This window comes from Trachypithecus francoisi, unplaced genomic scaffold (assembly GCF_009764315.1).
Source record: "Trachypithecus francoisi isolate TF-2019V2 unplaced genomic scaffold, Tfra_2.0 Lachesis_group17, whole genome shotgun sequence".
Taxonomy (NCBI): Eukaryota; Metazoa; Chordata; class Mammalia; order Primates; family Cercopithecidae; genus Trachypithecus; species Trachypithecus francoisi.
This window is the reverse complement of record NW_022681462.1, coordinates 15,389,952-15,413,427: the sequence shown is the minus strand read 5'-3', so window position 1 is coordinate 15,413,427 and position 23,476 is coordinate 15,389,952. Positions and strand designations below refer to the sequence as shown.

Sequence of the window (23,476 nt, the reverse complement as noted above, 5' to 3'; positions counted from 1 at the left end):
CTCGACCAATACATGGACGCTCCTGCAGATGAGCCCGCCCCCTACTTCGTCTTGACCTATGGGAAGCCGGGACTTCTTCGGCCGCTGTCCTCCCTCGTTTTTGGAGCTGCGACCTCAGCTTCGCCTGAGAGCCGGGTTATGCAAGGGCGGGTCATTCTGGGGCGCTTAGAGGTGGGTGCCGGGGGGCGCGCTTTCCCGCGTGAAGGTCGCGCCAGGAGTCATGCGTACATTCGTTCATTTTGCTCTGGACGTACTGATGTTTCTACGCACCGCCGTCACGAGGTGGTCCCACCTCCTTTCGCTGTGTTTCTGTTTACATTCGCATCTGCAAGACCCGGCGGCGCGACCGAGGCCCGAACAGGTGCTGTGGGGCTAGGCGGGGAGCCATTGCCGAGGGGGAGCTACCCAGGCCGGGTGGTTGAGGCCAGCTTCGAGGGGAGGTGGAGCTCTGGCTCTCAGAGAATGGGAAGGGTGTGGAAAAAGAACTGGGAGCTGCTTAGCGACTCCGAGCAGCCTGCTCTGATGGGAAATTGGTGATGGGGTCAGAGGGAAGTGGGAGGCAGGTTGTGGGAGGCCAGGGTGCACACACTGCCCCCTGCCAGCATGAGACCTAGGAGCTTTCATATATCTCTATCTAACTATCTATCTATTTATTTTGCAGAGATGGGGTCTTGCTGTGTTGCCCAGGCTGGGCTTGAACTGGACTCAGACTATCCTCCCGCCTTGGCTTCCCAAAGTGCTGGAATTACAGCGTGAGCCACTGCATCCCATCCCCTAGGAACTTAATGACACTGCCCTTTAGCTTTTACTGCTCAGCAGAATCTGGAGGCATAGAGGAACTACCACCTAGCTGGCGTGGGGAAGGGGTCCTCAGCAGCACTTTCAGCAATCTGGCTTCTGCTGAATATCTCCTCAATTCATAAAACAGGTGTCTGTAAATGTCAACCCCAGCTGGGTGCAGGGTACGAATTTTTTCCTACAGAGCTCTTGAGTCCCAGGTAGTTTAGGAGACAAGGACTTGTTTGGTTTTCCCAGACCTGTCAGGACAGCTCAGAGGTTTTGTCTAACCCAGGGGTCACAAACTTTTGACAACAGCAGCATCTAGCCCACAGATGGTTTTATTTGGGCATCACATAGGTTTTCTTTGTTTGTTTGCTTTTGTTTTTTGATAAGAATTTGAATCCCACCAACACCACTGGTCCATTAAGTAACAGCCAGCCTTCACACATTTGTTGCCTACCTGAAGGGGTTTGTGTTTGTGACCCTAGATCTTTCCTATACACAGAAGACCTCCAGTGGAGTCACCTAATCCCACAGCCAAGTCACCCCTGCTGGACAGAGCACTGTACAAAGTCCAAACAGGCATACATATCCTTATGGTTTCTTGATCTGTAAGAGAGGGGATGGGATGAAGGATTCCCAAGGTTCCTTTTGGTTCTGACGTTCTGTAATTTTGTGTTGTGAGGAGCTTTTGTTTTTGCCTGACGGGAAAACTTTCCTTTGGGGAACTGTCTGCAGTCCCCTGGATCAGATGGTTCTTTAACACCACACTTCTCTGGCCTCCCCATGCAGGATGGGTGTGGAGAAGGGGAGGTGTGGAGCCCAGGCTCGGCCAACTTAAGTCTCCCTCCTCTTGTTCTCAGATTTCCCAAGGGATGTGCACATGACCAAACCTGAGATGATCTGAGCCCTTGTCGGGGATTTTAGAGAATGAGGGTGGGAGAAAGAGGCTCTTTCCTCTGGTGTTTCTGAGCATGGGAAAAATAGGCCTGGAGCTGTCTGTAGTTATACTCCTTGCACCAGCAATGCTGGAGAACCAGGCCTGGAAATGTTAGGAACCTGCTAAGCCATCCTGCTTGGGTACTCTGATTAGGGTGCATGCCAGCTCCTTTGGTGGTGACATGAATTATTTTTCAACTCTTTTCACTCAAGATTCAAGTTTTGGGCAGGACCGTTTACTAGGTCTAGTCTAGGGTATGAGCCTATGTTCTAATTGCCAATAGGCTAATAGAGTTCTGGTTTCTCCTGTGGCTTCTAGTCAGGGAGGCCTAGCCTCATAGCAAGACTCAGTGTGTGGGGGCCTCCCCTCAAATGAGAAGAATAAGACGCTGGGTTGCCAAAAGTTGCTCCACTACTGGCCGTCTCTTAGGCTGCCCAACATTCACAGAAGTGCTTTCAAAGGTAAGTAAAAATGCTGCCATCCAACAAAATGCAAGTATCTCTCCTACAACAGAATTTACTTATCCCTTCCCCAAAGCAGGGCATCTCAAAATCTCCTCATTTATTGTATTTGGCCCAAGTCCAACTTCTGTAAGTGATGTTCCATTCTTCCTTTCAGTTTCATCGTCATCCCATCCCATCGTTGCAATGCGTAAACTAAATTGTAAAGTTAAGCATCACTGATAGACTTTAGATACAATTGTGAAGAGAAAGGAAATGAAAGAAAAGGACTAAAAATAGCTAAAAACTCTCCATTTATATATAATACAGCAAGAAGGGAAATACCGTTAGAGGTTATAATCCTCGTTTTTGTAACTGGTAATGAAGCTTTACTGTCATTTACAATTTTCCTTCTCTGCTACGTATTCCAGGTCCCTCTTTCCTTCACGCAACCCCTCAGCTGGCCAGGATTCTTTGCCTGCTTGGGTTAAGCAAGTTTTCTTTCTTGAGGAGGTTGCCTGTAGGTAGGTTGTAGTTTGTCTGTAGGTGGTGCAGTATGTTGCCATCAACTTGTGCCCTGGCATGAGAGTGATGAGGTGCCTCAGGAGACCTCCTGGGTTCTAGTACTGCTCCTCTTGCCTCTGTGGCATAACAGCAACCCCACTTCCTCCTCAGCTTTGAGATCAGTCGCCAAACAACATGTGACCTGTGGCATGAGGAGACCACATCAATTTCAGTTTCCAGTTAATAGGAACCATTATTGTAGGTTCTGGTGAAAGCATTGTACTAAAATATCTAAACCAGCTGGTTTGAGGAAAAGCAAAGTATAAATTTTGAGGAGAATAATTAGGTATGATTTGAGAAGTGCCACACCCATTGTTTCCAGCAATGATATTCTGTTGTGGAAGAAACTATTGGTCATTGGTTCAGAGTTTTGTCTCCCAGCAGGCACTTGAACTAATTTTTTTTTTTTAATTAAAAATTTTGGCCAGCTGGTAGCTTCTTGCTTGGTGGCTGGGAGCCAGATTCCATGGTAGGCAGGAGCAAGGTGCAGCCGGTGGGAATGCAGGAGAGGCCAGTTGCTTGTTTTGGGACTTTCCGAACAGCAGCCTGGGAACCAACAGAGAAGATTCCGTCTTCCAGAGGTTGTCACTGTCTGCCAACTCACTTGTCTCCATCCTCAGTCATCTTTTAAAAATATGTAGTGACACTCTAGCTGTCTGCTTCTTCATGGGGAATGTGAAGTCTGACATCATTCCTATTGCCATGAAATCTGAAACTTAACGTCATTCTCACTGAAAATTGCCTTGGAGTTTGACAAACCCTTTCCCCAGTGATATTGACAGGTTGTTTTGTTTTTTTGAGACGGTGTCTCACTCTGTCACCCAGCTGGGGCTGGAGTGTAGTAGCACGATCTTGGCCTACTGCAACCTCCACCTCCCAGGTTCAAGGGATTCTCCTGCCTCATCCTCACGAGTAGCTGGGATTACAGGCACCCACCACCATGCCTGGCTAATTTTTGTATTTTTAGAAGAGATAGTTTCATCATGTTGGTAAGGCTGGTCTTGAACTCCTGACCTCAGGTGATCCACCTGCCTTGGTCTCCCAAATTACTGGGATTACAGGTGTGAGCCACCACACCTGGTCAGATGCAAGTTATTTTGAGCTCAACAGAAGAGCTACCAACATCCATGTAAAATAACTATAAGAACAAAATAAAAAAACGTTTTAACTAATGAAAATTCTTCCCACCAACCACAATTCCATCCAACAGGCAAAAAGCAGAGGAAAACTAACATAATACTTTTTGTATGAAGTAAATATCATTTAGTAATCAGCTGCAGCTATAAAGAATACCAAAAATCAGACATTAAAAAACTCAAAATAGAAGTGGACACAAAGCAGAAAGCTGTAAAATGAGAACTGACTAAATTCAGGAAAGAAGTAGAAGAAAAAGCCAAAATAATCATGAGATACGGAAACTAAATTACATTGTGTCCACGGGAAAATAGGTTAGCCTAAAAATTCAAGAAGGAACATTGATAAATAATTTTAAAACAGCCAAGAGAACCCAAAACAAATTTGGAAAAGAAGGAAAAATATCGGAAAAAAAATGAGAGATATAGAAGATAGACAGAAGTTAACATATGCATCATTGACGTCTCCAAAGAAGAGAAACGTGACAATGAAACAAAGCTATAACTGGAGATAGTTTTCTGGATATGAAATAAAACATGAATGTTTGGGACCAAAGGTACCTGGAGAAAAACTGACTCAGTATCATTAGCCTCAGTGAAATGCAAATCAAAACCACAATTATAGCCACTAGGATGGCTATTAAAAAAATGTAACAACGTGTTGATGAGGATGTGGAGAAATTGGAACTCTCATACTTGGCTGGTAAGACTGTCAAATGGAGGCTGGGCACAGTGGCTCACACCTGTAATTCCAACTCTGCCAGGCTAACGTGGTAGGATCGCTAGGGCCAGTAGGTCAAGGTTGCAGTGAGCTGTGATTGTAGCACTGCACTCCAGCCTGAGCAACAGGGCGAGGCCTTGTCTCAAAAGAAAGGAAAAAAAAAAGTATGTCAAATAATACAGCCACTTTGGAAAGCAGTCTGGAAGTTTCTCAAAAATTAAACATAAAGTTACCATATGACCCAGCAGCTCCACTCCTATGTGTATATCCAAGATAAATTAAAACATATGTTCACACAAAAACTTGTACGTGATTGGTTATTGCAGCATTATTCACAAGAGCCAAAAAGTGGAAACAACCCAAATACCCATTAACTGATGAATGGGTAAGTAAAATACAGTATATCCATAATATGGAATGTTATCCGGCAGTAAAATCAATGCTACAGAATGTAGACGAACTTGCTATACAATGTGGGTGAACTGTGAAAACATGCCAAGTGAAAGAAGCAAGTCACAGAAGACCACATAGATGATTCCATTCGTATGACCCATCCAGAATAGGCAAATCTATGGAGATGGTAGATTAGCAGTTACCTAGGGCTCCGGGAGTTCAGGGGAATGGGAAGTGACCACTAATAGGTAACAGTTTATTTTGGGGGTAATGAACTAAATTTGATGGTTCTAAACTTGACTGTGATGATGCTTGCACAACTCTGTGAATAAACTAAAACCATGGAACTATGTACTGTAAATGGGTGAGCTCTATGGTAGGGAAGTTATATCTCAATAAAGCTGTTTTTTTAAAAAAAGATATAGGAGTCAACTTGAAGGACTTTTTCTTTTTTTTCTCTTTTCTTTTCTTTTTTTTTTTTTTTTTTTTTGAGACAGAGTCTCGCTCTTTCTCCCAGGCTGGAGTGCAGTGGCACGATCTCACCTGACTGCAACCTCTGCCTCCCTGGTTCAAGTGATTCTCCTGCCTCAGCCTGCTGAATTATAGGTGCTTGCCCCCACACCCGGCTAATTTTTTTTTTTTGTTCTTTCAGTAGAGACAGGGTTTCACCATGTTGACCAGGCTGGTCTCAAACTCCTGACCTCAAGTGATCCACCTGCCTCAGCCTCCCAAAATGCTGGGATTACAGGCATGAGCTACCACACCTGGCCTTGAAGGACTTTTTCATTGGCCAAATTTGGGACAATCTGCAAATAAAAATTAATGTTAATTATTATTTAATTATATTTTAAGTATAATTGTATTTATATTTGAGATAATTATATACTTAAATGTATAATTAACTTCAATATAATGAGTAGGTATATAGTTAAGTATATATGATTATATTTAAGATGTTTATATATTAAATATATTAATAAGTGTATTATATGTTTAATATGTTTAACATGTAAATATAATATGTTTAACATATAAATATATAATAAATGTATTAAATAATGTAAAATAATATTTGTAATCTATAATTATAATCGATTATAATTTAATAATTTTTTTGAAAATCATGGTCCATAGTCAATCTCAAAACAAAACAGGGAGAGAAAAATAAATGCTCATCTTTACAGAGTGATAAATGTAAGAGGAATGTTAGATTAGACAATTACCCTTTTGGAAACTCAAATGTGATAATTAACCAAGATAAGGATTATTAATGGATGCTAAAACTATTGGGAAAAAAGTTTCTGGGAACAAGATATTCACACAGACTCCCAAGTATTGCTCCACTGCTTATTTACTAATTACAAAAGGGAAATTATGCATTTATAATGGAAAGACTGAGCAGTTACCACCATAACCAAGTGATCAAACATCACCAATAATGGGACTACTAGATATGTGCCTCCTAAGTAGAATTCTTTCCAAAAATATTTAACCTAACTTCCTGCTTACAGGAAATACAGTAGATACTGGTATAAGATGAACACCATTAGGAAGTAATCATCTCCAGAATATGGGATATTATGTAGCTGCACCAGACCAATTTGGTTCAACTTTTATGTAACAAAGTTATGAGTTGTTTTTCAGTTGCTAATGGAGCCTCAGGTCATGTAACCTGAGCAGGCCCAGTTTAACCAAGTGTGTAGCCACAGGGTGAAACCTAAGTGCTCAGAGGAGCAGGGACTGGATTAGGAAGCTGACACTGCGTGGCCGGATCTACGATGCAATCAGATTGAGCTCTGGCATCACTCTTTAGCAGGATCCAGTGAGATCATGCCTCTTGGCATTACCTCATTGCAAGATCCAGTCAGATCATGCCTGATTACCCTATGCTTATAAAATCTGACACAGCCTGGAGCTCAGGGAGGCATTGCTTTGGGAGCTATCTATACCTATTGTTCTCTTTACTAATTGTAAGTAATAAAATCCCCTTGTTAAATCCTGCTTGGTTGTGGCCATTGGGTTGTCACTTACCAAGTGACCTAGCCCACCTGTTGTGTGGGCAACAGTTATACAAAACAGTTGGCCTGAACTCTTCAAAAATGTCAACAGTGTGAAAAACAATACCCAGAAATAAATGTATTGAAGGCCGGGCGCGGTGGCTCAAGCCTGTAATCCCAGCACTTTGGGAGGCCGAGACGGGTGGATCACGAGGTCAGGAGATCGAGACCATCCTGGCTAACACGGTGAAACCCCGTCTCTACTACAAATACAAAAAACTAGCCGGGCGAGGTGGCGGGCGCCTGTAGTCCCAGCTACTCTGGAGGCTGAGGCAGGAGAATGGCGTAAACCCGGGAGGCGGAGCTTGCAGTGAGCTGAGATCCGGCCACTGCACTCCAGCCCGGTGACAGAGCGAGACTCCGCCTCAAAAAAAAAAAAAAAAAAAAAAAGAAATAAATGTATTGGAAAGAATGGTTCTAGATTAAAAGAGACTAAATAGACAATAACCAAAAACAATGCAGGAAACTTGAGTAGATACTGGAGCAGGAAAAAAAGAGCTATAAAAGGTATTTGGGGGATAATTGGAGAGAGTTGAATTTGGGCTGATATTAGATGGTGATATAGCACAATTGTTAAATTTGGGGGGAGGTGATGGCATTGTGGTTATGTAGAAAAATGTTTTTATTCTTAGGAGATACATGCTGAAGTAATTAGAGGGGAAATGTTATAATGTCTTTGTATTAGGCTGTTTTCACACTGCTGATAAAGACATGCCTAAGATTGGGCAATTTACAAAAGAAAGAAGTTTAATGGACTTACAGTTCCACATGGCTGGGGAGGCCTCATGATCATGGTGGAAGGTGAAAGGCATGTCTCACATGGCGGCAGACAAGAGGAGAGAACTTATGCAGGGAAACTCTCCTCTTTAAAAACATCAGATCTTGTGAGACGTACTCACTACCACAAGAACAGCATGGGAAAAACCTGCCCCCATGATTCAATTACCTCCCACCAGGTTCTTCCCACAACATGTGGGAATTCAAGATGAGATTTGGGTGGGGACGCAGCCAAACCATATCAATCTTTAACTTAATTTTGGTTGTTTAACAAACAAAACTGTATATCTGTATTTGTAGCTATCTGTCTAAAGGGGAGCACAAGCAAATGTGATAAAATGTTAGTAATTGATGAATCTGTGGTTGACAGACTCTAAGGTGGCACTCAGTGAATTCTGACCTTCCCTCCTGGAATTCACACCTTGTGTAATCCCTTTCCCTTGAGTAGGGGCTGGGTTTAGAGACTGGCTTCCAGCAAATAGCATGTGGGAGATTCCTTCCATAATTGAATTCTCTCTCCTTCAGTTGCTCAGATGGAAATGGGCTGCCATGTTGTGAGCTGCCTCATGGGGAAGAGGTTCACATGTGAGGAACTGAGGGAGGCCTCCAGAAAACAGCCAGTGAAGAACTGAGACCCTCAGTCCAACAGCCTGTGAGGAACTGAATCCTGCTGACAACCATATGAATGAGCTTGGAAGCAGGTCCTTCCCCAGTGAAGCCTTCATGTGAGACTGCAGCCCACTTGACACTTTGATTTGTAGCCTTGTGACAGACCCCAAGCCAGAGGAGCCAGGTAAGCAGTGCCTGCACTCCTGACCCATGGCAACTGTGGCGTGATAAATGTTTCTTCCCATGAAGCTATGTTTTAGAGTAATTTGTTTTGCAGCAGTAGATAACTAATTCACTAGGTAAAGGGTATATCCATTGTAATCTTTCAACTTTTCTGTAGATCTGCAGTTTTATGTGCTGACAGTCAGGTGAACACACTGCTGTTGGCACCATAGCCACTGCATACTACATGCGTCAGGCTAACATTTGATGCTGCAGCAGTAAGTTATTTCTCAACTGACCCTGAGTCTCTGGTTCACTAGCAGGATCATGTACCCAAGCTCCAGCTTCCAAGGTGTGAGGTCAGAAAGTACCTGACCCTCACAGCTTCCATAGTGAGAATTGTGGCCCTGTCTCTCAAATAGGGAGGTATTCAGACACTGGGTAGATGACAAAAAGCAAAAAGGGACGGGGATGGATAAGAAAAGAAAAAGAAGGAAAAGAGGGAGGAGAAAGTGAAAAGAAGAGAAACATCTGCTATACTGTCTTCTACTCCTCTACTCCCAACTGCCCAGAAAGCTCCCCTGCTGTAGGAGAGAATCATATCAGCAGAGTACCTGATGATCTAGTTTACATGCTTGGAGACTCATTAGGGTAGCTCAGCTACTGACTCTTCCTGTTTCCGTTTTTACTCTCCTGCCAGTAACAACCCCCTCTGTCTGTGTCTCTTTAAAGCCCCAAGAGAGACGATCTGATGGTTTGGCTGGTCACTGTTTAACAGAGGGTGTTCTTGTTGGTCTGGATTTTCACTCCAGGCTACTTCAGAAGGTCTGGATTGGCCAATAGCTTAGATGCCCTTGGGACCAGTCTCCATCCAAGCCATTTATTTGCCCGTGGGGTGGTAACAGAGCAGCTTCCACAAAGGAGCCCCTAAGTCCCCTAAGTCATGGACTTGTACAGGCATTTTGAGGCTTTTATAAGGGGGCAGTGTTAGAAATGCTTGTTCCCCAATGCTGCAAAGAAATAGCACTTGAGTTGGAGAGAAGTAAAAGCTTGAACCGGCCTGGGAAGGACCTTACCTAGTGCTCCTAACTACTGAAACTGCAGTGTGGACAGCAGAAAAAGAATGGAGCCATCACACCCGAGTCAGGAAAGTGCCATTCCTTCCAGAGTCATGGGCCATGGTCCCAGGGGAAAACCCTACCAAACTAAAGCTGAGAAAAATTTAACTCTGTTTTATTTATTTGATTACTCCTTCCTCTTTTCTCACTCTATTGCTATTAATGGAACCAAGTCGATTTCGCCTCAAACTATTACATTTGATGCTTGCCTTGTTATACCCTGTGGAGACTTGCCAAGTCAGAGGCAACTCTCCACTTCAGAAAAGTAGCTTTATCCTTCCTAGCTCTTTTCAGACTAAAAATCTGTTAACTGGGATAAATTAATTTGAGAAGAATTTGACGAAGATTCCAGTGTAAACTGGAAATCTTGTCCTCCTAGAGCAGATCTTCTCTGCCAAAGTTGGTCCAATACTGTATAAAATATTGAAGAGCAAGGATAGGCTGCCCCAACTAGTACTTGCAGTTCCTTAAAACCATATATTCATTTGACTAAAGGAGTTACCCCTGCCCATTGTCAGGTAGACCAATGTAATTGAGACAGATTATCATCTCTGCTCCCCAGAGTGCTATGGTATAGGAGCAGAAGTCTCAGGATCCTTTGAAATGCTCTTCATTGTCTCGCCACCTTCTGCAAACCCTTCTCCCTCTCCTAACTTCTCTGCTAACCAAACCTTCTCTTGTTATCTACCCAATGATAAAACCAAAGTAGTTGTTGTAGAGGTTAAAGATTTAAAACAAACTATAGCAATTGAAACGGTATCAGGACGCAGATGCTTGGCAGGAATGGATTAAATATTCTGTTCACACACTAAACAAAGCGACTGTTAGGCTTGGGCGACAGGCAGACCAGAGACCCAGATTGTCCCCTTTCCAGTTGGGTGGTCCTCTCGTGGACCGAGCATGAGCTGTACGGTAGCTCTCTTCTTCCAGAACCCCACAGCCTGGGGCGATGAGTCATGCAAGACTCTTTCACTGCTGTTCCCCGAGGTTAAGAGCCCTGTGGATCAGCCCCCGAGGGCCATGCGGCCCCTGATGTTAACTTCACCTTCACCTTGTGCCTTTCACTGCCGAGGAACGGGTGGCGGGGTGGCGGGGGAGAGTTAGCATTCCTTGAAGACTTAACAGGGTGCATTGAAACCAAGCCTTTTTTTTTTTTTTTTTGAGATGGAGTCTCGCTCTGTCGCCCAGGTTGGAGTGCAGTGGCTGGATCTCAGCTCACTGCAAGCTCCACCTCCCGGGTTTACGCCATTCTCCTGCCTCAGCCTCCCGAGTAGCTGGTACTACAGGCGCCCGCCACCTCGCCTGGCTAGTTTTTTGTATTTGTAGTAGAGACGGGGTTTCACCGTGTTAGCCAGGATGGTCTCGATCTCCTGACCTCGTGATCCACCCGTCTCGGCCTCCCAAAGTGCTGGGATTACAGGCTTGAGCCACCGCGCCCGGCTGAAACCAAGCCTTTTCAAGAAGAGCTTACCAATCAGTCTTCCCTGGTTCATCTCCAAGCAGATGTGTGGTGGTATTGCACGGGACTATTGCTGGGTACTCTGCTCTGCCAAGTAATTAGAGCAGCACTTGTGCCCTAGTCCAATCGGTCATCTCTTTTACCCTAGCATTCTGTCAACATGGAGAAAAAAAAAAAAGCGTTAAAAAAAAGAAGTGCCTCACATGGGTCCTTTGACCCCCATGTTTATATAAACGCTATTAGAGCTCCATGAGGAGTTCCAGATGAATTTAAAGCCCAAGATCAAATAGCTGCAGGATTTAAGTCAATATTTTGATGGGTGACAATTAATTAGAACATAGATTAGATAAATTACATTTATTACAATCAACAGTGGTTTATTAACTACATTAGAGATGCTGTTAAAGGAATAGCTGAGCAATTAGGGGCTACTAGCCAGATGGCTTGGGAAAATAGAATAGGCTTAGACATGATATTAGCAGAAAGAGGAGGAGTTTGCATCATGATTAAAACTCAAGGTTGTACCTTCATCCCAAATAACACCACCCCTGATGGAAGTATAACAAAGGCATTGCAAGGTCTAACTTCTCTGTCCAGTGAGTTAGCCAAAAACCCGGGGTAAATGACCCCTTTACAAGGTGGCTAGAAAAATGGTTCGGTAAATGGAAGGGAATCATAGCCTCACTTCTTACTTCTCTCGCAGCCGTAGTAGGTATATGCTTTCTTTCTTTCTTTCTTTTTTTTTTTCTGAGTTGGAGTTTTTGCTGTCTCCCAGGCTGGAGTGCAGTGGCGCGATCTTGGCTTACTGCAAACTCTACTTCCCAGGTTCACACCATTCTCCTGCCTCAGCCTCCCAAGTGGCTGGGACTACAGGCGCCCACCACCACGCCTGGCTAATTTTTTGGTTTTTTAGTAGAGACAGGGTTTCACCGTGTTAGCCAGGATGCTCTCATCTCCTGACCTCGTGATCCGCCCACCTCGGCCTCCCAAAGTGCTGGGATTACAGGCGTGAGCCACCACACCCGGCCAGTATACGCTTTCTTGTTGGGTGTTGTGTCATACCATGCATCCATGGGCTGGTGTACAGACTCACAGAGGCAGCACTTACTAAAACCTCCCTTAATTCTCCTCCACCTTATTCAGAGAAGCTTTTTCTTTTAGAGAATCAAGCAGAACAACTAAGCCAAGACATGTTAAGAAAGTTTGAAGAGAAAGAACTGTAAAATTTCAAGATGGGGGATTGTTAAATATAGTGAACCCCAAGTTTCTCTTCAAAGAATCAGTATGTCAGTATGTTCAGCTCTCTTATTCTTTGATTCTCCATTTTAAAGTTTAACTTCCTGGTGCTCTTCGCCCGTTTGCTTCTGGTTTCAGTAAACAACTTTCCCGCCAGTCCTAATCAGTAGTTCACGTCTGTTCCCCTGGTCACCTGCTCCATCCTGACTCCTCCCAGTCACCTGCTTTGACCTGAGTCACCCCGGTCACCTGCTCTGACCTAAGTCACCTTCAGTTACCTGTTCCTAACCGTCTTTCCCGCCACACTACTCACCCTGCCACTCTGGCTCGTACCCCTGCTCTCTTTAAAATAGCCGGTTGGAATTAGCTTAGACTGTGTGGTCCAACCCTAGCCAATAGGGGAACAACACAGCAGTAGGGGCTACCTGCCTCAGGAATAAGAACTCCTTCCCCTTCCCTGTCCAGGTGTGCTCTTGCCATTACTCCATTCGCTAGTTGCACCCTTCTATAGAAGTAAAAATTGCCTTGCTGAGAAAATTAAATTTGTGTTCTAGTGCTATTTCTTTGTGGCACCAGGGAACAAGCATTTCTAACAGCACTGTAGAGAAAAGAACTTTGCTGAGACCTTACCCTCCTGTTTCATTGATGGAATGAGACATGTGTAGAGGAAGCTGACTTGGGGTAAAGACAATGAGTTGATTTGGGGCATGAAAGTGAAAGTGAGATTCCCAGGTGGTCTCTTTTTTTAAAATTTTTTTATTTTTTGAGATGGAGTCTTGCTCTGTCGCCAAGGCTAGAGAGCAGTGGTGAGATCTCAGCTCACTGCAACCTCTGCCTACAGGGTTCAAGCGATTCTCCTACCTCAGCCTCCCGAGTAGCTGAGACTACAGGCTAGCACCACCACACCCAGCTAATTTTTTGTATTTTTAGTAGAGACTGTATTTCACTGTGTTAGTCAGGATGGTCTCGATCTCCTGACCTCGTGATCTGCCCACCTTGGCCTCCCAAAGTGCTGGGATTACAGGCATGAGCCACCACACCCAACCCTGCCTTTTGTTTTGTTGGAGACATGGAACTCAAGTTAGGAAGTCATGGATGGAGATGAAGATGGGATGGTCGATCATATAGATGTAATGCTTAAAGCTACAGACAGGGAAGAGATTTCCATAGGCATGGAAGAGAGTGTAAAGCTGGTACAGCCAAGGGCAGTGGCTGTAATACTATTCCTTCAACCATTTTCACCAGAACTTTGGAAATTTGCATCTGGAATGAGTAGGTGAAGTGAATTAGTTTTGCCAACTGTATGGTTCAGGCTGCATCAACATCTATGTACAACCCACAGACTTCATGTCCAACATTCACGTCTTATGACATTGTCTCATCGTTAAGCATCTTGAGGTAGGAGAACTTTTTGAGCTACAAATGTGGAATTTCCCCTTGTATTTCCCCGCTTTTCTTCCTCAGGCAGGCTTTGTTTTACTTTCCTCAGGGGCTGGCAGGATGAAGGCAGAAATTGCCTGCAAAACACTTCCTTTCCTGGCTTTGTTTCAAAAGCCTAAGCCTCCTGAAGTGTCTGAGTGTACAGTGTACTGGAGGGAGAGGAGACAGGAAGTGGCTCTGAGGGAAACCTGAGCAGGCAGTGGTGGATTTCCCCCAGGGTAAAAGATTGCTCCAAGCCAGGGTAGGGGTCCAGGGTCCTGCAACAGCTGGGACTTGTGCCCTGTCCTCTGACAACACCCCAGGGAAGTGGCCAGACCTCAGAGAGGAACAGTTACAGGGCTCCCAGCCTCACCAAACATCCATATGTCCCAAGGGTAGCATGAAAGCTAGTGGGCTGTTAGAACTGAGGGAACCAGATAAATTGGGCCCTGGTGGCCTTGGCAGTGACCAGTAGGGATCTATAACTACAGGGTCTTCTAGGACCTTGAAGGATGGTCTGAAGTAGAAAATCCTATTGGGTTTGGAGTAGAAATTAAGTTGGTTTAAATTTATTATTATTATTATTTGTTTTTCTTTCTTTTTTTTTTTCTTTGAGACAGAGTCTTACTCTGTTGCCTAGGCTGGAGTGCAGTGGCGCTATCTCTGCTCACTTCAGCCTCTCACTCCTGGGTTCAAGCAATTCTCCTGCATCAGCCTCCTGAGTAGCTGGGATTACAGGTATGCGCTACCACGCCCGGCTCATTTTTTTTTTTTTTTGAGATGGAGTCTTGCTCTGTTGCCCAGACTGGAGTGCAGTGGTGCAATCTCCGCTCACTGCAAGCTCCGCCTCCTGGGTTCACACCGTTCTCCTGCCTCAGCCTCCTGAGTAGGTGGGACTACAGGTACCTGACATCATGCCCGGCTAATTTTTTGTATTTTTAGTAGAGACGGGGTTTCACCATGTTAGTCAGGATGATCTTGATCTCCTGACATCGTGACCCACCAGCCTCAGGCTCCCAAAGTGCTGGGATTACAGGCGTGAACCACCACGCCCAGCCTTATTATTTGTTTTGTTTAGAGAGGGGGTCTTGCTCTCTCCCAGGGTGGAGTGCAGTAGCATGATGATAGCTCACTACAGCTTCAAATTCCTGGGCTCAAGCGATCCTCCTGCCTTAGTTTAGGACTACAGGTGCATGCCACCATGCCTGGCCATTATAATTTAATTAAAATTTTTTTTGTAAAGATGGCTTCTTATTATGTTGCCCAGGCTGATCTTAGACTCCTGGCCTCAAGCAATCCTCCCTCCTTGGCCTCCCACAGCCCTGGGATTACAGATAGGAGCCACCATTCCCAGCCTCATAGTGGAAATTTAAAAATTTTGTAAGGAAGAGCTATACTACATCAATAATACTGCCTGACCATCTTTGTACATATAACTTTTTTATACACAGGAATTTTTTTTAAAGATAGATTCACAGAAGTAGAATTACTGCTTGAAAGGTTATAGACATTTTTAAGCATCTTGATACACGTGGCTTAAATGCCACATGTATGGCCTAAATGGATTGAGTCTTTTCAGATTTGGATTTTAAAACTAGAACCCTCTCTTCAGTGGGGTGGGATGGGGGAAACACTGGAAACCTCGTAGGAAGCAATTGCAATATTTCGTATGAAATGCGAGGAAGGGCCAGACTGAGATTATCTGAGTTTATGGCATGGGGAGAGAGAAAGGGACAAAATCCCATATCATTCAGGAGGTGCTATCAATAACCCATCTCTGCATATGGGTGAAGAAGTGAGGGGGAGGCAACAATCAAGATCCCCTTACTAATTTCCAGTTGAAAATCAAGTAGATGAAAACTCTATCAACTAAGAGGCAATGTGGTTTGGTGGGAAATGCCTGTGTTTTGGATGTAACTGACCAAGTTCAAATTCCAACTGTCCCAACTAATCAGCTGTGTGGCCTTGGGCAGGTTGTTAAAACTCTCTGAGCCCGTATGCCTAGATTTCCTTATTTGTGAAATGAGGATAGTAGCGTTTATGGTACCAAACTACTGTAAGGATTAAATGTGAATTTTTTTTTTTTTTTTTGAGACAGTCTCATTCTGTTGCCTAGGCTGGAGGGCAGTAGCATGATTTCGGCTCACTGCAGCCTCCACCTCCCGGATTCAAGTGATTCCCCTGCCTCAGCCTCCCAAGTAGCTGGCACTACAGGAACGCACCATCATGCCCAGACGATTTCTGAATTTTTAGTAGAGACGGGGTTTCACCATGTTGGCCATGCTGGTCTCCAACTCCTGGCCTCAAGCGATCCTCCCCCCTTGGCTTCCCACAGTGCCCGGCCATAAGTGTGAAAATATCTTTAACAGCCTGGCCCATTGGGGCTTTGAAGAAATTAGTGAAAACAGATAACACTAATAGAAGAGGATGTACAGAAGGTTAAAGAATATATTTGGTTTGAGATCCATTTGTTTAAGATGCATGAAATCTCACAAAATAGACTTTATCGTGGTATACTTTTGTTTTTATTTTAATTTTGCTTTAAATTTTAATTTTGAAATAATTTTTCCTTTATACTTCTTTCTGTACACTGTTGCTTTCATTTTTTAAAAGAGACCTAAAGGTATGAGAGGGACAAGGAAAGAGGGTGGTGATCCTGTTGCCCTTGTGGGTAGAACCGCGGAGGCAGTGGTGCAGTTCTCAAGCATGACCACAAGGTGGAGTCCGTAGTAAGTGGAAATGGTTTACTCTGGGTGGAAGGGGACGCGGCGGGATCCTGGAGCAGATTCGGTGGCAGTCGCAGAACCCTCCGTCCAGTTCTGCAGGTGAGTCCCATCTAGCCTCTTCTGCCTTTTGGTGACTGACTTTTCATGATATAAAGTTAATCACAATTACACATACCAGCCACCACACACTCCCAGGACCCCAAAGAAACCATGAACAAAATAATTACAATCACAACAGTTCACCTTTTGGTGGTTCTCCATTACCAGTTACATGAACTCCCAACTCCTTGACCTGGCAGTTCTAGGACTTCCAGTCTATGAGACCCCACTTACCTTTCTGGAATCTTCTCCTAATACTTTTCTACTTGGCACATAGGCTCCAGTCAACTGCCTACTCACGGATCCCCAAACATGCCCCTCATTTTCACCTTGGCCTTTGCTTATTCTGTTCCCTGTTTCTGAAAAGTTATTTCTCCATTTCTGCTTACTGAAACCTCAGTCATACTCGAAGAACTCGTTATATCTGTGAGGACTCTTGATGTTTCAAGTAACACCCAGACAATAAAGGGAAACTCTTGGCTCCTGTACTGAGAAATACCGAGGTATTTAGTTAGCTTCAGGTGATGTCTGTTCAGCAGCTTGGACAGCACCGCAGGTGATTTGGTTTTACTCCATTTTCCTCTTCTACCTTTTGCCGTGTCGGCTTGCATTCAGAACCCCCAGTGACTCTTCCAGTCCTCCCCTAGCAGGTAGGTGTGCTCGGTGTCTTCATTCTGCCTCTTCACATCTCTATTCTTCTCCTCCCCTGCTCAGTGCCCTTGGAAGATAACCTGGCTTAGATTTGTGGGCTTCCTTGCCTTCTGTCTTCCACTTGGGTTTGGCCAGTGAGGACCACCAGCATGGGCTCCATGGATGGCTGGGGTATTAATTAAGTCTCTGTCCTCCATGGTGCACAGCACAGGCTGCCTTCATCCCTCATCTATGAGGTGACAGTCTCCATCTCTCTCTATATCTCTGTGTTCCGGCAACCACCCTCTGTAGGCGTAGGGTGGTAATGGCCCTAAGATACTTCATTATTCCTTAAGTTTTCACTACACATGCTCACGCTTTTGCAAACAGTCCCTGTTTTTTTAAAAAAATAGAGATAGGGTTTCACTCTGTCACCCAGGCTGGAGATCATATCTCACTGTGGCCTTGAACTCCTGGGTTCAAGAGATTCTCCCGCCTCAGCCTCCTAAGTAGCTGGGATTACAGGTGTGCACCACCAACAGTCCACTTACTAATTGCTCCTCAAATTGTCCAGTTTGAGTGTGCCATCTGCTTCCTGCTGGGATCTTGACTGATATAGCAATCCCCAATCACACATCTTCACACTACATTGCTCAGTGGGAGAAAGGTAGGAGAAAGAGGTTCTGTTTTGGCCGTTTTAACAGGAAAGAGAGAGAGTAATCTTCTTGCCTGGCAAACATATTTTTAACTTTTTTATTTTATTTTTTTTGAGACGGAGCCTTGCTCTGTCATCCAGGCTGGAGTGCAGTGACGCGATCTCAGCTCTCTGCAACCTCCCCCTCCAGGTTCAAGCCATTCTCCTGCCTCAGTCTCCTGAGTAGCTGGGATTACGGGTGCATGCTACCACGCCCAGCTAATTTTTTTCTATTATTAGAAGAGACGGGGTTTCACCATGTTGGCCAGGCTGGTTTTGAACTCCTGACCTCAAGTAATCTGCCCGCCTCTGCCTCCCAAAGTGTTGGGATTACAGGCGTGAGCCACCGTCCCTGGCCCCAGCAAACATCTTGATTATTTTTGGCCTCAGTTGTAATCTGCCTAAACTAATAAGAGACTTTCCTAGTGCCAAGGTTGGGTCATTTCAGGCCAAACCCCATGACTGAAATAGACAAAGCATGGTTCCCCCAGAACAGAATCAAAGATGCAGCAGTGCTAAATGGAAGGAGGAGAAAATTCAGCACATTCTTTCCAAGTGCCATCTCCTTCTTTGAAGCTTGTCTTGATTCCCCCAAGACGATACAGCATGATGGCCAACAAGATGGCGTAGTTCCCAAGATGGAGATTATAGTGTAGTTGGGGAAACAATTCTTTAATTTAACTTTTTTTTTTTTTTTAGACAGGGTCTTACTCTGTCACCCAAGCTGGAGTTCAGTGGCACCATCTCAGCTCACTTTAGCCTCGACCTCCCAGGCTCAAGTGATTCTCCCACGTTAGCCTCCCAAGTAGCTGGGACTACAGGTCTGCACCACGACACTTGGCTAATTTTTAATTTTTTTATAGAGACGGGATCTCACTATGTTGCCCAGGCTGGTCTTGAACTCCTGGACACAAGTAATCCTTCCGCCTCAGCCTCCCAAAGTACTAGGATTACAGGCATGAGCCACTGCACCCACTGTGGGGTGACAAATACACAAATAAAGAATAATGATTTATTACATTAGGTACTAGGAAGGAAACAAATGAGGTGCTGAGGGAAGAAAAACATGGATGACCTATTTCAGATCATGTGACCAGGGAAGGCTCCCCTAAGGAGGTGACATTTAAGCTGAGGCTGGAAAGATGAGAAAGAGACAAGTGATGGGAAAGGACAGGAATTCCAGGCATTCTTTTTATTTGTCTTGCTGTGTTACCCAGGCTGGAGTGCAGTGGCACAGTCTTGACTCACTGCAACCTCCGCCTCCGGGTTCAAGCAATTCTCCTACCTCGGCCTCCAGAGTGGCTGGGATTACAGGCATGCACCACTTTGGCCAGTTAATTTTTGTATTTTTGGTAGAGACGGGGGTTCACCATGTTGGCCAGGCTGGTCTCGAACTCCTGACCTCAAGTGATCCACCCGCCTTGGCCTCACAAAGTGCTGGAATTACAGGAATGGGCCACCATGCCTGGCCAAATTCCAGGCATTCTGAGGTACGCTGGCTAGAGAATGAATAGATACTAAATGTGGAGGCACTTAGATGAGGCCACTGTGGTTAAGCGAGGGGTGCAAAGGGTAGAGCCACCTGGATGAGGCAGGAGAGGCAGGTGGGGCTTCCTGGACCAGTGTTTGGATTCCAGCTGGGTGCAGAGAGCAGTCCCTGAAGGATATTCAGCAGGGATGAACATCTGATTTCTGTTTTAAGGTCACTCTGGAAATAGGGGCACTCATTTGGAAGATGCTGTGTTGTCTAGGTGACAGCGGAGACGTAGAAAGGGTGCCAGCTGTGGAGATGGAGAAAACTAAACAAATCAAGCTGTATTTTACAGGTGGAGTCAGCGTGATGACTAGCGGCTGGAACGGGGTGGTTGGAAGGTAAAGGAGAAGAGTGTAGAGTAACTCCTCAGTTGCTGGTTTGATTATTGAGTTGTGGTGATGCGGGAGGGATGGCAATCAGGAGGTCAGCGGCCAGAAGCCACCCAGCATCTCTGAGTCCAAAAGGCAAATTCCAACAGGAGTTTAATTGGCTTCCTTTGAGTCAGACGCTTACCTGGTTCATTAGCTAGGCTGAGGCTGGGGGAGCACACAGGGATGAGTGTACTAGGACCTGCCTAAACTTGCTAGCAGCCTACAAGAAAGGAGAAAAGAAGCATGTGAATAACTAGAATCCAGAGAATTTAAGGCCTGGGGCAGATGCCTTCTGGAGTGCCATCCCAGCCCCCCAGTCATTTCCCTTTCTCTAGAACCTGTTCCACCCACCCCAGGGTAGGGACCAGCCGCAGTAGATGGCAGGCAGAAAGAGATTCTGCTCTAAAACACCATACACATAAAAGAAAGAACAGCAACAAATGGGCAAAGATGGAGTATGGTTCTGTGCCCAAAGAATTTACAGCCCCAAAATGAGTTTTGTGATATACCTGCTTTGATTTCTCATTTATTCCAAGTTATCATTTATATTGTTAATCTATACAGTTTTCTCCTCCCACATATTAGGTAGCTTTTAAAAATGGTTTTCAAGGCTGGGTACTGTGGCTCTTGTTTGTAATCCCAGCATTTTGGGAGGCTGAGGCGGGTGGATCATTTGAGGTTAGGAGTTTGAAACCAGCCTGGCTAACCTGGTGGAACCCCCACCTCTACTACAAATACAAAAATTAGCTGGGCATGGTGGCACGTGCCTGTAATCCCAGGTACTTGGGAGGCTGAAGCAGGAGAATTGCTTGAACCCAGGAGGTTAGAAGGAGGTTAGAGTGAGCAGAGATCATACCACTGCACTCCAGCCAGGGTGACAGAGACTCCATCTCAAAAAAAAAAAAAAAAAAAATTGATTTTCAAGTTACTTTGTGTGTATTTAAGTTTTTTGCCTGCTTGATAAGCCCTGTGCATCCTTGGGAATTTCTCCACAAACCCTTTTTTATGAACCAGACAGTGCTGTGAGTATTCTGGGATACTGATGTCTACTAGTTTACTGGTGTAAATTATTTCTCTGCCTCTATGCTAACTAGAGATATAGATATATATATATGAATAATGAATGTATAAAATTTATCAGTTTTCTCCCTCTATCCTAAAAGATTATTCACTGGGCTGGGCATGGTGGCTTATACCTGTAATCCCAGCACTTTGGGAGGCTGAGGTGGGTGGATCACTTGAGGTCGGGAGTTTGAGACCAGCCTGGCCAAAATGGTGAAACCCCATCTCTACTAAAAATATAAAAAAATTAGCCAGGTGTGATGGTGAGTACCTATAATCCCAGCTACTCGGGTGGCTGAGGCAGGAGAATCACTTGAACCCGGGAGGCAGAGGATGCAGTGAGCTGAGATTGCAGCACTGCACTCCAGCCTGGGTGACAGAGTGAGACTCCATCTCAAAAAAAAAAAAAAGAAAAAGAAAAAGATTATTTGCTGAAGATTATTCACTGCTTCTCAGCTTGAAGACCTTGGACAAATTACTTAACTTTCAATTTCTCGTGTTTCAAATGAAACTGAGTTACATGTTTAGTTTCAAGTGAAACTCAAATTTCATTTATAAAATGGCAGTTATAACAGTGCCAACCTCACTGGGTGATTCTGAGGATTAAATGGGATAATCTGTATAAACCACTGATATAGCTTGGATATTTGTCTCCACTCAAATCTCATGTTGAAATGTAATCCCCAGTGGTGGAGGCGGGGCCTGGTGGAAGGTGTGTGGATCATAGGGGCGGATCCCTCATGGCTTGGTGCTGTCTTCATGATAGTGAGTCCTTGCAAGATCTGGTCATTTAAAAGTGCGTGGCACCTCTCCCCACCCCACCCACCTTGCTCCTGCTTTCGTCATGTGAAGTGCCTGCTTCTGCTTCACCGTCCACCATGAGTAAAACCTTCCTGAGGCCTCTCCAGAGCAGATACTGGGGCCATGCTTCCCGTACAGGCTGCAGCACTGTAAGCCAATTAAACCTCCTTTTTGTTTTTTTTTTTGAAACTGAGTCTTGCTCTGTTGCCAGGCTGGAGTGCTGTGGCATGATCTTGGCTCACTGCCCTGGTTCAAGCGATTCTCCTGCCTCAGCCTCCCAAGTAACTGGGATTACAGGCACATACCACCACACCCAGCTAATTTTTGTAGAGACAGGGTTTCACCATATTGGCCAGGATGGTCTCAATCTCCTGACCTCGTGATCCACCTGCCTCAAACTCCCAAAGTGCTGGGATTACAGGTGTGAGCCACCGCGCCCAGCCGAAACCTCTTTTCTTTATAAATTACCCAGTCTCTCAGGTTTTTATAGGAATGCAAGAATGGCCTAATACAACCACTTAGCACAGTACATGGCACATGGTAAACCAATCATGAAAACTCTCTCTAAATACTACCAAGGAGTGATCTTCAAGATACAGTATGAAGTGAAGAAAGCAAGGTAGGGCCAGTTGCAGTTGTTCACCCCTGTAATCCCAGCACTCTTGGAGGCTGAGGCAAAGATTGCTTGAGCCCAGGAGTTTGAGACCAGCCTGAGAAACAAAGTGTGACCCCCCCATCTCTAAAAAAATCAAAAAATTAGCCAGGCATGGTGGCAGGCACCTGTGGTTCCAGCTACTAGGGAGGCTAAGGTGGGAGGATCCCTTGAGCTTAGGAGGTTGAGGCTGCAGTAAGCCATGATCACGCCATTGTACTCCAGCCTGGACAACAGAGTGAGACCTTGTCTCACAAAAAAAAACCCAAAAAACAAGGTAGAAAAAAGTATACAGAATATGCAACTATATTTTTAAAAGATATAAACACATACATATTTTAAAACATTCAATAATGATGTATCAAGCTGTTTATAGCAATCATATTTTTGCCAGCAGAATTGTTACGTGGTGATTGTTGAGTATTTATTGTGGTATGATAAAGCAGTACAATGTGTGACCTTATAATTCTGTCATTCTCAGAGTCAATGAATACCAGAATTCTCAGTGTGGGAGAAAGGGCATGTAGATGTAAGACAGAAGGGGTTAAGTAAAAATGCTGTTATCCTGATTTTAATAATATTATTATTAACTTTTTTCTTTACATCTGTAACAAAGCTGAAATTTTCCCAATTTTGAATAGGAACCATCAGTATGAATTCAGAATGTATTTCTTGACACTGTCCTTGGAAAAGACCTAGAAACAGTGACCAACCCTATAATAATGAGCACCCCTAGCCTCTAGACTGTGGTCTCACGTGACCATTTCCCACTAAAAGGAACCAGGACTATTTGGAGAAATCATTGGGTCCAGGTCTTGGGCAGGAAACATCTGAGATGAACCTGGAAGAACTTGTCATACCACAGCACTCCGAAGCTTTCGGTGAAAACTGAGGTCATGCTAAAAGGATTCGGGAGCTGACTTGACTGACCAAAGATGGGGTGATTTCAACATCAACATGGATAAAAACTGCAAGGGATTAAAACACATCAAATATATTTAGAGCTATGAGTTAATAATATTGCTAAAAAGAAATGTGTTTCTTCTGTTGGAGGATGCTAGGAAAGTAACTCATTCTGAATAGTGGTAAATAAAAAATT

The 23,476-nt window shown here is 44.6% G+C and overlaps 1 long non-coding RNA gene across 2 annotated transcripts; it reads left to right on the top strand.

The window, feature by feature from the left end:
• Positions 1-85: 85 nt before the first annotated feature.
• LOC117099744 lies at positions 86-23,476 on the top strand. 2 transcript variants are annotated; one of them, XR_004443986.1, is made up of 5 exons: positions 86-361; positions 8,331-8,598; positions 13,635-13,787; positions 16,422-16,633; positions 23,019-23,476. It is a non-coding gene; the product is annotated as an uncharacterized LOC117099744 (long non-coding RNA). The 2 variants fall into 2 exon arrangements; XR_004443985.1 differs by lacking the exon at positions 86-361 and adding an exon at positions 3,706-4,963.